This window comes from Lissotriton helveticus, chromosome 1_1 (assembly GCF_964261635.1).
Source record: "Lissotriton helveticus chromosome 1_1, aLisHel1.1, whole genome shotgun sequence".
NCBI lineage: Eukaryota > Metazoa > Chordata > Amphibia > Caudata > Salamandridae > Lissotriton > Lissotriton helveticus.
In genome coordinates, this window is record NC_136057.1 from 982379010 (window position 1) to 982392918 (window position 13909).

The 13909-nt window shown below is 50.5% G+C and overlaps 1 pseudogene; it reads right to left on the minus strand.

The window, feature by feature from the left end:
* Positions 1-4167: 4167 nt before the first annotated feature.
* On the minus strand, positions 4168-7311 carry LOC144776869 (18S ribosomal RNA; annotated as a pseudogene).
* Between the last annotated feature and the right edge of the window lie 6598 nt (positions 7312-13909).

Genomic DNA, 13909 nt, shown 5'->3' on the forward strand with positions numbered 1-13909 from the left:
ACCGAATCGGTAAATTTACCGATTCTGTAAAAAATGCCCCTATATACCGAAAACCCATTTACCGGTCGGTAACGGCCGAAATCGGCCGTTACCGATCGGTAAATGGCTCCTACATCTGGCCCTTAATCTCCTTGTGCCTAACAAAAATAAATGTGTCCTCATGTAATGCAACTGGTGCTATGTAAAGCGATCTGATACCTGATTTGGGTCAAGTTCATGCTATATAAAACTCTGTAAAATAAAAAGTTTTCAACCATCTTATTAACCCTTTTGCTGCTAGACCTCTCCCCCATGCTAAGCCTTTTTTCAGCTTTTCTGGATAATTCGTCCTTAGGACCCCATCACTTTTTGTCCACATAAGGTATCCATGCCAAATTTGCATCCTTTATTCCCAACATCCTGAGGATTCAAAGGGCACACAGGGTCTGTGGATTCCTCTGGAGGGGACTGGGAAATTAGTCAAAATACACCTACATTTAGATTTTTGGGGGAACAAGTGCTGCAGAAGAAAGTGTCTTTTTTTCTGCAAATGGTATCAACAAAGGGTTTGTAGTTCTAAATTCACTATCTTCCTAGCTTTCAGGAATAGGCAAACTTGAATCAGAAAACCAACATTTTCAACACAGGTTTGGCATTTTACTGTCACATAGCCCATTTTCCCTAATTTTTGTGCTTTCAACCTCCTTCCAGTTAGTTTTAAAAGTGGGTGTGAAACCAATGGCGGAACCTGGAATGCTATACATATATGAAAGGTAGACACAATTCTGAATTCAGCAAGGGTTGACATGTTTTCTTATAAAAAGTAACAGTTGAATAAAGGAAATATTGAAATTGAGTTGAAAAAAAAATCAGCCATATGTGTCTACGTTTTCACCTGTAACTCTTTCTAACTATGGCACATTTTCGAAAGCAATATACTGTTACTTCTGATAGACCCTTCCGGTTGTAAGGATGTATAGTGCTTGTAGGTTCTCAAAGAACCCAAGGAACCCAGAGCCGATAACTGAGCTGCACCTTGCAATGGTTTTTCGCTGCGTGCCAGGTATACAGCAATTTATTAGGTAAAATATAAAAGGTGAAAAATAGGTATCAAGGAAACGTATGTATTTCTGAAATGGACACAAGATATGGAGTTTATTCAAGTTACTCGACCTGCAGGTCTAGTAACATTTTATGATTTTTCAAGAACGGAGCCCAAGACCGGAGACTCCCAACACAGGAGCTCATAAACCCACCCATGCAGGGGAGGACTCCCTGGGCCAGCAGCACCCCTCTGTCCCTTTTCCATGAAGCAGGCTAGAAGATGGAGCCCAGCACCGGAGCGCCCACCCCACGTGTGGCCCAGCAGGGGCCCCAAGGCCCCATTTAGAGCATCTCAACCCGGGCCAAGCAGGGGAAGCTTCCTCAGGCACATTACTACACCACTTGGGCCGTGGAAGGGCTCACAGGGCCCTGGTGGGCCTTTAGTTCTGTGCCTGTTCGTTACCCGACCCATGGTCAGCACCATCCTGCATGCTCTACCAGAGAAGGGAGAGGGGATTTTCCAAGGCGTGCTGCTTCCCCTTTGCCAGGCCCCAATCGTTCCCAGAGAATGGTAAGCCTTGTACCAGGCGTGCCGACAGTACCTCCTGGGTGGTGCCGGATATTAACCGGCGCTACCATTCGAGACCGGGCCCAGACATCTGCTGAGGGCTTCTATGAACTCACTTAGCCTCATGTTCTAGCTCGGTGCCATGCTGGGCCTTCATGCAGGGCTGCTCTAGCCTCTTTGCCCAAACCCGGAGGCAGAGCGATAGAGGCCTCCATGGTCTGAAGCCACCTTGTCCTGGGTAGTGATTACCACCACCATACAGTGTGCTCAGGGTGCAGCCTTGCATGGGAGCCTTCCACCTGCCTGCAGCCCGGGCCTTGACAGCCAAGAAGAGTTAAGCCGGCTCACCCCACACTCTCTCCCTATGGGCCTGCCAAGGAAACCCATGTTACTCGGCTAGTAAGCCCCAGCAAAGTGGGGGCCCACAGAACCCTGGGGATGAGTAAAGTGGGAGTTAGCTTGGCTGTCTGGCCAGCCGGCTATCTAGTCACCCAGCCTGCCGGGCCATCTGATCGCACAGCATGGCGACCAGATGGCCCAGGATGACCCAGTGACCAGATTGCCTGGGACAACTAGGATCCAGTCAAATGGACGTCCGATGACAAGAGTGGCCATGCACTCTGAGGCCATTGCTCAGGAGGCTCCTTACTAGGGCTGATTGCCTCTCAGCAACTTGTGTAGGAGTAGGGGACACCGGTCAGGCCATCTGGTTGCCGGCTAACCCGCAAGGCATCATGCTCATGGAGGGGCTGGGATGGGGGCCCCACCCACACTCCATCCACCAGTCCCTCACAGGTACGGCGCAGGTACGGCGCTCAGGTCCTCCCCGAGTGGAGGAGCCTGACCCACGGCCTGGTCCTGGCCCATGCACCCCTGTGGCAACAGACTGCTCCACCAGCCAGGACACTCAAGGGCTGGGTCAGGCATTGCACCTACAGGTGTTTATTCCATCTGGAAGGAAGGTCGATGGTTTGGGGCTGGTGCCGTCAGTCGCTCAGGTAGTTCCGCCTATCAATCAATCAATCAATCAATCAATGACACTTATAGAGCGCGCTACATACCCGTAGGGTCTCAAGGCGCTTGGGGGAGGGGGGGTGGCGCTACTGCTCGAACAGCCAGGTCTTCAGCTTCTTCCTGAAGGAGAGGTGGTCTTGGGTCAGGCGCAGGTCGGTCGGGAGGGAGTTCCAGGTCTTGGCGGCCAGGTAGGAGAAGGACCTTCCTCCTGTAGTTGCTCTTCGGATGCGGGGGACGGCGGCGAGGGCGTGGTTGGCTGACCGGAGGTGGCGTTTGGGAGCGTAGAAGTTGATCCGGCTGTTGAGGTAGCTCGGGCCTTGGTCGTGTAGGGCTTTGTGTGCGTGGGTGAGGAGGCGAAAGGTGATTCTTTTGTTGACGGGGAGCCAGTGGAGGTCTCTCAGATGTCCGGAGATGTGGCTGTGTCGTGGGATGTCGAGGACGAGTCTGGCTGAGGCGTTCTGGATCCGCTGGAGTCTCTTCTGGAGCGAGGCGGTGGTACCGGCGTAGAGGGCGTTGCCGTAGTCCAGTCGGCTAGTGACGAGGGCCTGGGTGACGGTCTTCCTGGTCTCGGTGGGGATCCACCAGAAGATCTTCCGTAGCATGCGTAGGATGTTGAAGCAAGCCGAGGAGACGTTGTTGACTAGGGCTGTGGCGTCTAGGAGGTTCCAGAGTTCGACGGCGTGTCTGTGGACGGAGCGGGTGTTGAGCAGGATGCACTTGAGGTGGGTGCTGCTGGTGTTCGACTTGGCGGGAGCTGGTGTGAGGCAGGTCCGGATGCAGGTGAACTTGCAGGCGTGGCAGCTGAAAGGTCCGTGGGTGCGTCGTGGGGTGGCCTGGTTGCAATCTGGTAGTCGGCCGGTGTTGAGTGCGATGAGGGTGGCGGCGGAGTACGTCAGGCGGGTCGGTCGGGGTCTTCGTGGGCCAGGGGTCCTGGCGCTGGGCGCGATCCGGTCGCGGACGGGCGCAGACGGGCTTACCTTTGGCGCGCCTTCGGCGCACAATCGGCGCGCCCGCTGCACGTTCGCACGGTCGCCATATAAGGCGAAGTGCGCGGGTGGGCGGGGCAGCTGGGAGGCGGGAGCGGGGAGGGAACAGAATGAAAAAGGGGCGGGGTCAGCGGTGGTGGCGGGAGCGGGGAGCGGGGAGGGAAGACGGAGGGCGGCGAGATGGGCGGGAAACCAGGAAGGAGAGCGCTGGCCCGGGCAGCAAGTATCTGGACAATCCAGGCACACGCTAACACGGGCACACAAGTAGGGAAACAAATACAGGCACAAATGAAGGTCCAAACAAAGAGAAGCAGACAGCAGTGGAGAAAAAAAAATAAATACAGGCACAAGTGTAGGTCAAAACGAAGGAAAAACAACAGCAGCGGAGGAAAAATAGATACAGGCACAAATGCAGGTCAAAACAGAGGAAAAACAACAGCAGCGGAGGACAAATAGATACAGGCACAAATGCAGGTCAAAAACGAAGAAAAAAAACCAACAGCAGCGGAGTCAGCCGGCAGCCGGCAGCGAGGCAGCGAGGCAGAGGGCAAGGCAATGGGGCACACACTCAGCAGCTGGTGGCCGTGCGGCGCGGGGGTGTCCCCTACAGAAACCTTGTTATGACTTTTACTTCCTCTAGATAGTCAAATTTTATCAACTTCTCAGCACTCTGCCAGGGTCGTTTTCAACCCCCAGAGGGCCGATCGGAGGACCTCACTAAACCATCCAATTGGTAGTAGTGACGGGTGGTGTGAACAAAGGGCAGGGACTTAATCAACATGAGCTTATGACCCGCCTTTCTGGGAATTCCTCGTTCATAGGAAATAATTGCAATCCTCAATCCCTATCACGAACGGCGAAGGGTAGACACATGCTGATCCGTTCAGTGTAGCGTGTGTGCAGCTCCGGACATCTAAAGGCATCACAGACCTGTTATTGCTCACTCTCATGAGACTGAACGGCAATTGGCCCAGAAGTTGGATGATTACCAGTGGGGGTCACGTAACTTGTTAGCATGGAGGGGTCTTGTTGGTCTTCGGATTTAACCAGACAAATCGCTCCACCAACTAAGAACGGCAATGCACCACCACCCACAGAATTGAGAAATTAACTATCAATTTGTCAATCCTTTGCTTGTCCAGGCCGCGTGAGGTTTCCCGTGTTAATTCAAATTAAGCTGCATGCTCCACTCCTGGGGGTGCCCTTCCACCAATTCATTCATTTTTCAGCTTTGCAACCATACTTTCCCACGGAACCCAAAACATTTCGTTTTCCGAAGCTGCTCAGCGGGTCATGGAAATTAGACGTATCTGATCCTAACAACTTCCAACCAATCTCTAATATTGTGACTTTATCCATTCTACTTGAGAAGTACGTACATACACAATCTGTAAACACATTGATCATTTTCCACTCCTTAACCAACTCCAATGTGGCATCAGATCTGGACACTGTATCAAAACTGCGTTAAAACACATAATAGACAATGCCTTAAGACTTCTTGACCAAAACGAACCATGTCAAATTATACTGCTTTAGCTATCCTCATCGTTTCACAAGGTCAAACACAACAATTTAATCAACATTCTGAAAACAAAGATGGAATTATCAGGTCTAGTCCTAAATCGGTTTGCCTTGTTCCTTCAAAATAGATCTCAAAGAATCATAGTCAATAATGATCTTTCCAACAGTAAGCCGCTCTCTATTGGAGTTCCACAATGATCTGCACTCTCACCCACTCTCTTCAACCTCCACTTGGAACCTGTAACCAAAATTCTGAAATGGTCTTACATACAATATCACATGTACGCAGATGATACTCAACTCTGTATGAAAATTTCCTCATTGCTTGCCCCCGCACACATTCAGGACTGGCTCAAACAACTAACAGCCCTCAATTGCAGCCCACATGTTGTGAGCTCCACCAGATCACTAGGCCTAATCTTGTACAAATGCCTGAATATGCAAGATCGCATCAGTGCAACAACAAGAGGAGCCAATCACCAACTATGCACATTAAGGAAAATCAAACCGTTCCTGCCGCCTACTGACCTGAAACAAGCTGTCCAATCCCTAGTTATCTCCCATTTAGACTACGGAATTGCGACCCTGGCAGGGCTACCTAAAGCTAAACTGGCCCCAGACCACATTATTCCAGACTTAATACAACTCAACTGGCACTCAATCTATATAAGAATCAGGTATAAGATAGCCTGCTTGATGCACAAAGTGCTCCATCAGAACCCGCTCACTTGCCTGGCAAATAAACTTGAACTATCGGGTGGGAACCATGCTCTAAGAAGTTCACATACTTTACTGCTGAAACCACCAAAGTTAAAAAAGAAGAGAACCTACAGATGTGCCTTCTCAGGTGTTGCTCCAAGAATTTTGAATGCTCTCCTGCCAGAAATCAGAATGAACCCCTCGACCTATGCATTTAAAAAATAATTCAAAAGTTCGCTCCTGAATAGTTACATGTGACTATAGTACTGTAGCCTTACAAACTAATGGTACTGACCATCTTGTTAACTGTTTACATGTCTACTATGTCTCCATTATGCTTCTACTACATAAGCTTAGCTATCTATTATGTTCTGCTGTGCCAGCCTAACCAGCTGGCTTCCTTGTACAGTGCTCTGATACCCTGCCTGGTCTTGTTCGTGCGTTATAAAACCTTTCAAATAAATGCCGCCAGATTGCTAGTCGGCATTGTTTATGCTCAGAACTACGAAGATATTTGATTGTCTTCGAAACTACGACTTTCATTCTTGATTAATGAAAACATTCTTGGCAAATTCTTTTGCTTTGGTTTGTCCTGCGCCAGGCCAAGAATTTCACTTCTAGCGGCACAATAAGAATGCCCTCAGGCTGTCCCTCTTAATCATTGTCCCAGTTCCGAAAACCAACAAAATGGAACCGGAGTCCTATTCCATTTTTCTAGCTGAAGTATTCAGGTGAGCGGCCTGCTATGAACACTCATTTTTTCAAAGTAATCACTTTAGACCCCCAGGATACTTAGTCAAGAGCACCAAGGAGGCATTGGGAGGCAGGGGCTGGGCCAGGCAGTAGCTCCCCTCGTGGCGGACGGCCAGCACGATCTCAAGATCCAACTACAAGCTTTTTATCTACAGCAACTATAATATATGCTTTTGGAGCTGGAATTACTGTGGCTGCTGGCACAAGACTTGTCTCTAATGGATCTTCATTAAAGGAATTAAAGTGCATTCATCTTATTTACAGGGCATCAAGAGAGTTGTGCATTGCTATTTTTCATCACTACCTCTCCCAGTCGGGAGTGGGTAATTTGCATGCCTGCTGCCTTCCTTGGATGTGATAGCCATTTCTCAGGATACCCCATTACCCGTGGTCCCCATGGTAGGCACAGACAGTACCATAGAATGTTAATTGGCAGACATCCAAATGTATTGTTACCATAACAAAACGTGCAATTGGCCCGAGGTTATCTAGAGTCACCAAAGCAGCCGGTCAAGACGGATTGGTCTTGGTCTGATAAATACATGCATCCTGGGAGGTCAGCGCTTGTCGGCATGTATTAGATCTAGAATGACAACCATTATCCAAGTAACAGATGGAGCTATCAAAGGAACCATAACTGATTTAATGAGCCATTAGCAGTTTCACTGTACTGGCCATTTGTTCTTAACGTGCATGGCTTAATCTTTGGGAAAACCATATGCTATTGGTAGGATCAACCAGGTAGCTACACCTACTTGACGAGTTGTTGGGAGCCGAATGCCCATCACGGACCATCCTTCACACTCCTCGGGAGCCTGCTGGGGAAGCCCACCCACTGGGTGTCTTGCTGTGTGGACAGGCTCGGTCACACGGCACCAGCAGGCTCAGCCATCTCTACAGAAGAGAGAGGCGGGCCAAGGTGCAGCTGAGCGAGACACAGGGGTGCTCCTTGAGTCAGCTGGTCCCTGACAGGGTGGAAGCTCTTTGCTTGAAACAACAGCTGAGGCTGGGCAAGCAGTCCATCCCTAAACCGACCAAGCTTTCCCAATTGGTCAGACTAAACAACGCTGGCCGGACCTTCCCTGTGCAGGCCACCCTGTGCTGGGATGTAGGCTTCATGTCACTGCCTGCTCTCAGGGAAGGCAGGCTCAGAGGAAAGGCCCATCAGGCAGGCCTGAGAGGCAGGCTCTTACCTGGACCCTGGGGAACCATGTAGGCTGGCCCAGGTAGCACCCAGCTGGACCACAAGGAGGTCAGAAGTACCCTGTCCCTAATAATGCTGAAGAAAAGTACCACCCCTACTTCTAATCCATACGCACCAAGATACAGACGGGACAACCGATGCAGATGCACTCAACCTCCTGGAGCCCTGCATGGGTTTGAGGAAGCAAATAAGCCCTCATCTGAACTTTTAGGGCAGCTGGGATGTCAGCTTCGCCTCCCTGCCTGCTCTCGGGGAATGCAGGCTTGGAGGAAAGGCCCATTGTTCAGGGCAAGGAGGCAGGGACAGACCCAGGCGCCTGAAAGCACCAAACTGAAAACTGCTGGACCAAAAGGGAGTGTGGAGGACCGGAGGAAGGCTACCCCACTTTCTTGAAATCTGTGAGCAGCGAGTGACAGAAGGGGCCGAAGGAGTAACTTCACCTGACCTCCTAGAGCCTTGGCTGGGCTTAAGGAAGTAAATGAGTGCTCATCAGGACTTCAAGGGCAGGCAGGCCATCTGGTAGCCCCATTGGAAAGCATGGTGTGCAACTAAATGGCTAGGCTCAGGGGACTCTGCCGCCTGGATGCTCAGAGCCCCAGATGGGCCTCAGGCACAAAGCTGAGAGAGGGGACCTGATGGAGCTCCGACCCAGGGCCTGTGGCACCCTAACACACAGGTGAAGCCCATGCTGCAGGACCCAGGCCCCAGGACCCATGACCCAGGCCCTAGGACCCAGGACCCAGTACTCAGGCCCCAGGACTCAGGACCCAGGCCCCAGGCCCAGGACATAGGCACCAGGATCCTGGACTAGGGCCCCAGGTTCCAGGACCTGGGACCAATGCCACAGGACCTAGGACCCATGACCCAGGTCCCAGGACCTGGGCCCCAAGTCCTGGGACCCAGGAACTATGACCCAGACCCCAGTACCCAGGCCCCAGGACCCTGGACCCAAGGCACAAGGACCCAGGTCCAGGCCTTAAGACCCAGATCCCAGGCCCCAGGACCCCAGTCACTGGGACCCTGGCACAAGAACCTAGGACCCAAGATGCAGTCCCCAAGAACCAGGACCAAGGTCCCAGAAGATATGCCCCAGGACCTAGGACTCATGACCCGGGCACCATGACCCAGAACCCAGACCCAGGACTCAGAACCTAGGCCCCAGGACCAAAACAACTAGGACTCAGGACCCAGGACCCTGGATCCATGACACAGTTCCCAAGACCCAGGCACCAGGACCGGGACCCAGGCCCCAAGACCCAGGACCAAGGACCAAGTACCCAGGGCCCGGGCCCAGGTCCAAGCCCAGGACCCAGGCAGCATGACCCAGAACCCAGGCCTCAGGATCCAGGTTCCAGGACCCAATGCCCAGGATCTAGGACTTAGGACACAGGATCCATGAGCCAGAACCCAGGACTCAGTTCCCAGGACCCAGGCACCAGGATCTGGGACCCAGGCCCCAAGACCCATGCCCCAGGACCCAGGCCTCAGGTCCTAGGACCAAAGCTCCATCCTCAAGGACTCTAGACCAAGGACCCAGGGCCCAGGACCTAGTTCCCAGGACCCAGGCACCAGGACCCAGGTCCTGGGCCCAGAATCCGGGCCCTGAGACCCAAGCCCCTGACCCAGGTTACGGGACTCAGGACCCGGGCCCCAGGCCCCACAACCTAGGAACCAGGAGACAGGCCCCAGGACTCAAGCACCAGGACCCAGGGCCTGGGACTGTTAAAACCTGAGTCGGGTCGGGGACAATCGATATTTGCCCGGCGGTATTGCCTCTGTGACCCTCTAGTTATTTAATCAATGAAGAGGCAGGCGCTGGAGACTGGAGAGCAGGAAACAAGGTTTTTATTCTCTCCGGAGGAGAACACAGCAAAACGGACAGCAGGTATCGTTCTGAGGTGCTCTAACTTACGTTTGAGGCCTGGCCCCTTATATACAGTGTTTGTGGTTTTTATTACAGTTTACATACATATGATAAAGCTTTGATGTACGGAAAGACATTCCCGGAATCCCCCTTCGGGCCCGTTCCCACACATATCTACAGTAGAAGTCCCCACCCTGGTCACAGCAGGTGATGACTATCGCGCAGCTGGATATTCCGCCAATTCATGAAATGCGGGGTTCGATCGGATCTCATGGGGTGGGGGCTTTGATCAACTCGGGGGTCCTTTGATGAGGGAAGCTTTCTATTGCACGGGGAGGGGCAAGGGATAGTATCGGCAGAGCTGGGTGTCGGCCTGGGAACGGGGAAGACAAACGGGCACACGGGGAAAAGGGGGTTTGCATCTAAGGGCCGGGGATCATGAAAGGGAAGAAGGGAGGTGTCGCGCTGGGAACAGGATGAGGGCCTGGGGCAGAGCAGCGCCGAAGAGGGGTTTATGATTCAAGGCAGGTGCAAGCAGGGGGTTGGTCAGCGTGCAGGCTTAGTGAGGGCGAAGGGCTATGTCAGGGGCCAGCGGCATGCGAAAGGGTTCGTTCTGATCAGGGCATCTTAAAATGGCGGGTGCGCACGACAAAAGTGTGGCATCAGGGGAAGAGGCAAGATGGCGCAGATAATGTTCACCAAACCGTACTAATTTTCAACAGTCCTCCCTTTAACATATTCAAGACATCTTGCTGGTTCATTTTCTACTCGGTTCTATTGTGGTGGGCATGAGAAAGAAAACGGTAGGAACCCTAGATGAAAAGAGTTGTAAACAATACATTTTGAGATTTCTAGTTTTTAGGAGGTGGACCTATTTGATAAACTTTGATAAACTTGTTCAGCAGGAAAGTCATAGGAATGCAATACAAAAACGATTCTGTAGCGAGAGCAGCAAGTACATTTCATAACGTGGACTGGCAGGTTGTTACATATATCAGATTCGGATTGGAGCAGGATCAATACAATGGCGGCTGGGAGAGAAATGAGGTGCAGCAGAAATGGTGATTGAGGACGTCAAAGTGTTCATAGTTAACGAGTTCTCAGTATTCTTTGTTGTCTTTTCGTTGGCGCTGTGGAGCACCGGCGATGGAGCTACGGGTCCAGCTCTATTCTAGGTCTCGCGTTGCAGGGCACGACCTTTCCCTCGTATTCCTGGTCGGAAAGGTCCTTTTCGCCCTGTGTCCTTTGAGGTGATTGTCAGAAAGTTCAGATGGAAGAAGAGCGTACAAAACAGTCCATAGGGTAGGTCGGAGGAAAAGGGGGATGGAGCAAGGCCAAATTAGGAACAAACTAGGGGAACGAGAGACTTCAGATGGGCGGGCTCGTGACCGAGTCTAGAGAGCGGGGACCTTTCGGCACACATTCGGACATAGAGCGGGGGCATCAGGTTAGCCCTTCCTTCTCACTTTGCTGGAGGTAGTGCCTCGTCCTGTAGCTCTGTTCTGTCGCGGTCTCGCCTTGGCCCATGTCGCAGGTGTTCCATAGTCTGCAGTCAGGCCTCGTGCTCCCACATCCGGTCCTTCTCTCTCCTGACAGCCGTACCCTTAAACGAGTTTGAAAAGACAGTCTTTAGAGAATTTGCAGAGGAAGGTAATCACAAAAGTCTATTTCTCTCCCAGCTTCAGACAGAAATGAAAACGTCCGTTATTTTAGGGTTCACAACTAACATATAAATGACCGATGACGGGCCTGTTGGATGTACTATGACTTTCCTTCATAATTATTTATTACAGTTTCGACAGTTTATCTGATGGAGACCCACCTTCGTAAGACGGGTTTGACAAAGATATGCCGTTCTCTAGGGCTTTATATTTACCAAGGGTACTGTGTGCTATCGACATGGTACTAAACAGGTATTTTGCTGAGGGACGAACATAGGCTAAACATTTCTTTTTATCAATGCGTCCTGTTTTTCAACTAAACATTTTTCACTTTCGGCAGGGTTCATTTCAACTATTTCTTCACTTTGGTCTAGTCTTTTAACCTTGTAAAACATCATTCTGGTTCCTACGTAGCTTCCTACGGCCTGATTACTTAATCAGAAAAGACAGGGGTTTTATGGGAAACAACTAGGGACAAGTTATGGTAAGGGCGTAAATCGACCCATCTCTCACAACCGGGAGTGAGGGGTAGTTTCATAACTCCAGTTTGGAGCGGCTGATACAGGGGATGTAACAGGGGTGATCATTTTTCCTGTTTGGGTATTGCGACAATTCGGGGCGGGGAGGGTCGCGTATTCTGAGGTCCTTTTTTTATACCATAGGAGCCATTGACATGTAATTCCCTTATTACGGGTCAGATTAGGGAACCTTTGTCGTCTTACCTGTCCTTTCCCTTACGGCCCAACCTCGGTTCATTGACTTCTAGCGGAAAAGGAGAGGTAATGACGCGGTCTCAGGGTGATTGTATTAAAGACAAGTTTTTGTGCAAATACTGACGGTATTTGAAGCCAATTAGGTGGTGTGCTAGGGGTGGCAGTCTGCCAATTTCGGGGCTAATCACTCGGAAGAGTGGGAGTGCAAAAATAGAGGGAGAGAGAGAGAGAGAGAGAGAGAGAGAGAGAGAGAGAGAGAGAGAGAGAGCGCAACGGCAGGCTAAATAGTACACGTGCAACAGAGAGCGTGGCAGTGTATTCAAGAAAGGCTATTTAGTGCATTACACAGTAAAGGACATTCACGGGTCTGCGTTAGAATCTTGTAATCATGCAGTTTGAGCATTAGACAGGGTAGAGGGGACGTGCCTTGAGAAAAAGGAAAGAAGAAAGGAGGTACCATTTTGTCGCACTTTCTCGCATTCTCGGTCCTTCGACCAGTTGGGTCAACGCCTCAGTCACACACACACACATTCTCTCATAGTTTCGCATCATACGTGACATGGGTTCATTCGTGTGGTCTGGTTTAAGGGTGATCACTTTTTATCAGGTCATACTAATTTTACGGGTTTGTTCGATACGTGAGTAGTTAGTAGGCGTGCTTAGGCACCACCTTGCAGCGCTAGTCTGCTTCGTACATTTAGACATGGCAAGGCTTCAGGTCTTCGCCATACCTCGGCTGTAATCTCTGATGTAACCTGCAGAGGGAGAAAAAAAGGGGGTGGGGGAGACAGCATTCGCGCATATTCAAATACATGGATTCATAAGTCCTTTACTTACCTCTTACTCGTCTTTCCTCCTCGGGGCAGAGTCCCGGGGGTATGGTTTCTGGGGTCGGGAGGGGAGAGGGGCAGTGTGCCCTTATAAGTCGGGTGTAGGAAAACGTTAAGAAGAAAACCAAAGATACCTAGTGTGAGGTATCCAGTTGGTAGGTGCATCTAGCAATCGGGGTCCTTAAATCTCCTTCAACGTTGTGACATTCTGCGGTTCATTAGTTCTTTGGTCAACTCTGTTCCCTAGTACCTTCGAGCGTTGTACTTAATAATATTTACATCATTTCATTTCACCCTTCTTTTACATTCCCCATTTACACCGTTCGTTTTACCCATCCTTGGAAGTCGAGGTCTTCCTCCATGCGAGAGTTCATGACTCAGTCGCGTACTTTGAAGGCAGAGTGTCGTGTTGTCGATCCGATCCGACCTCCAGGGCTGGGCAACCATCTTTCTTTTTTTTTTTTTTTTTTTAACCTTAAAGAGAGAGAGAGCAGAGTAGGGTGCACAGAAAAGAACTTTCCCACCGATCCCACATTTTTTAAAAATAAAGCATGCAATACCCGTCCATAGTTTCGAAAACCTTTATTTGGCAAAATCATTTCAGCACGTGGATTATGAGGGTGCGGTCGTATTTGGCCGGACGTGGCAATGGCTAAAGTGCGTACAGTGGGGGTGTCGTCTTGCAGCAATAAATACATTGGAAAGTTTTATTCATTCATTTGTAAGAAACTAAAACGTCTATTAATTGGCTGGGGGTTCGGGGGTATTTATTTCATAATTTAGAAGCATAATCATAATAGTCGCAATCAGATTTCCTATATGCATACCGTATGTGTGCGTCATAAATGGGGTTATACATCAGCAACGAAAATATAATACACCGCACATTTGTAATCGACATTTTTAACGGGACCCCTTCACAATGTTCGTCGAGTGAACTCTCCTTGTCTTTTCTAGCCAAGTGTACGAAGGATCATATAAGTCTCAGAACATCAAGTTTGTATTAGTGCGAAGGAACACCACGAGGTGTTCGCAAGTCCCTCTTGATACCGGAGCCATTTTGGGCGGGG